The 2,116-nt window shown below is 44.6% G+C and overlaps 1 protein-coding gene across 2 annotated transcripts in view; it reads right to left on the reverse strand.

Moving 5' to 3' along the window:
• Positions 1-2,091: 2,091 nt before the first annotated feature.
• The window catches only part of rexo5 (RNA exonuclease 5), a 7,182-nt gene continuing 7,157 nt past the window's right edge, over positions 2,092-2,116 (reverse strand). For both annotated transcript variants that reach the window (XR_015477102.1, XM_087237971.1), the window contains exon 19: positions 2,092-2,116. This exon is cut by the window's right edge and continues 139 nt beyond it. The gene's annotated coding sequence lies outside the window, so the exon portion shown is untranslated.

Here is a 2,116-nt window from a genome sequence, read left to right on the forward strand (position 1 = left end):
GTCTGTGTCCGCCTGTTCACTAACACACCGTTCACTTCAGGTGATTGAGTTGAAGCACTTTGGTGTGGAACAGAGCGCGATTGCCCTGTTCACATATGCCAAACGAACCGCGCTAACTCTGCAAACGAGACGGGTTCCGAAACACAAGTGTAGGTGTGAAAGCAGCCTGAGACTCGTGCACTCTGTCACAGGCTGATCTGCTTCGGTTATCTTGTCAGTTGACTGAAGTCGTTTTCCCGTTAACTGTCAACATTACAATTCCAACACAAATGTCAGGTGTCACCATTGTCCACTTACTGAACGCCACGTGATGCGACTCGTTTAGTTTGGTAGAGTTTTAATCCTGGATTGTGAGAGGCTGGACGGTTCAAACCACACTAAAACAGAAAAAGAAGTTCCGGTCAATTTAATCTGTCCGCCTCAGCTGCTGAAAAATCCAGCATAAACCAGCCTAGGCTGGTTGTAGCTGCTCGACCAGGCGGGTTTTAGAGGGGTTTTGGCCATTTCCAGGCTGGTTTCCAGCTATTTCCAGGCTGGGAGATGACCAGCTTGACCAGCCTAGCCAAGCTGGGAGTCCAGCTTAAACCAGGCTGGTCAAGCTGGTTTTAGCTGGATTTAGCTGGTCATTTTCCAGCCTGACCAGCTGAGACCAGGCTGGAAATGGCCAAAACCAGTCTAAAACCAGCCTGGTCAACCAGCCAACCAACTTAGGCTGGTTTAAGCTGGATTTTTCAGCAGGGTCAGCTGAGCTCATACTTGACGTGTAGCGTATCGGTCAGATACTTCGGTCTCTGCATATTCCTCAGATCCCTGAAGTAATTCTGCAATCCTTCATCCAGCAGGTGTTGATGAGGCGTGAACCCCACAGACAGGTAATAAATGCAGGGAGTGTCGCAGATGTAGCGGGCTGATTACATCCCAAAAACTAATCTGAAACCCAAAGAGCACCGCCCAACAATCTGTAGACTAATAACCTAGAGCGGCTGAGCAGTGAGAAATCTCTACCCGCCTGTCAGTTTTACCCGCAAAAACAAGTTGAAAACCGCCCAATCCGGCCACAGAGCGGCGGTATGGGCTTCAGTGTGAATATAACCCCAGCTCTAATCTCATATGCACCGCATTAAACCCAGACCGTGATGGAGAAAAGTTTAATTCTTTTATGAAGGTTGTAAGTATTTGTCTATGGAAATATTTGACACATTAACACATACTGTAAGTTACAGTAAACAAGATTTTGGTGAAGTTTTTTAATGCACTATAGTGCAATATACAGTACTGCATATCACAACTGACTGATCCAGCATCCTGCTGTAATGACTACAGGAAATAAACAGTGATTAATACTGTAATACACTACGTTTCAACAGTTCTGTTAACGTGTATTACTTATAGCTGTTAACAAGTATAGAATTACCGCAGTATGGGTCAAAAACACTACAGTATTTACTGTTCTCATCTACTGAAAGCTGATTTTCTGTTCCTGTACAAATAATAAAGTACACTGACTAAAACAAGGAGAATAATGCTCATGTCCTGCGTGCTGTAATGGACACTGCTGTCATGTTCTGAATGCTTGTAGCCTGTAATGTGTGTTTTCTGTAAAGGGCTCATGAAATTAAAACAGGCTGATTTAGACGATGTTAGTATCAGTGTTGCTAGTTTTGAGGATATCTATAAGCTAGTGCGCACCATAACAGGGACAGAATGTGCATTTAGAAGATGTAAAGCTGATATAAACATGTAGTTTGTTGCTTCCACCTAACTGGATCAAAGATGGATCAAAGGCTGACAGCAGGCGTCTGCAGTTGGCATTAAAGCAGTGTGCTGTACGCTCAAATTAACCTGTCCTATCAATTCTGGCATCCTACCACACAACAGGACATGTTTGCTATTGCAACCGCTATGTGCGATTGAACCCGTGTGATGTCATGAGTGATGTAGGTTGGTAATTCCCCTATAGGCTGTTTTTAAAAGGGGGAGGGGCTGCACTATGCCCCACCCTCTCTTAGTGTTTGGGTTGAGTATAAATGCCCATTCAGAACTCTGCAGCTCTGGGTATTCTGAGCTGGACAAACACAACACAGCAGCTCATTCAGCTTCATTTACAGCTTTATTC

Source organism: Danio rerio, chromosome 1 (genome assembly GCF_052040795.2).
Source record: "Danio rerio strain M-AB ecotype USA chromosome 1, GRCz13ab, whole genome shotgun sequence".
Lineage (NCBI taxonomy): Eukaryota > Metazoa > Chordata > Actinopteri > Cypriniformes > Danionidae > Danio > Danio rerio.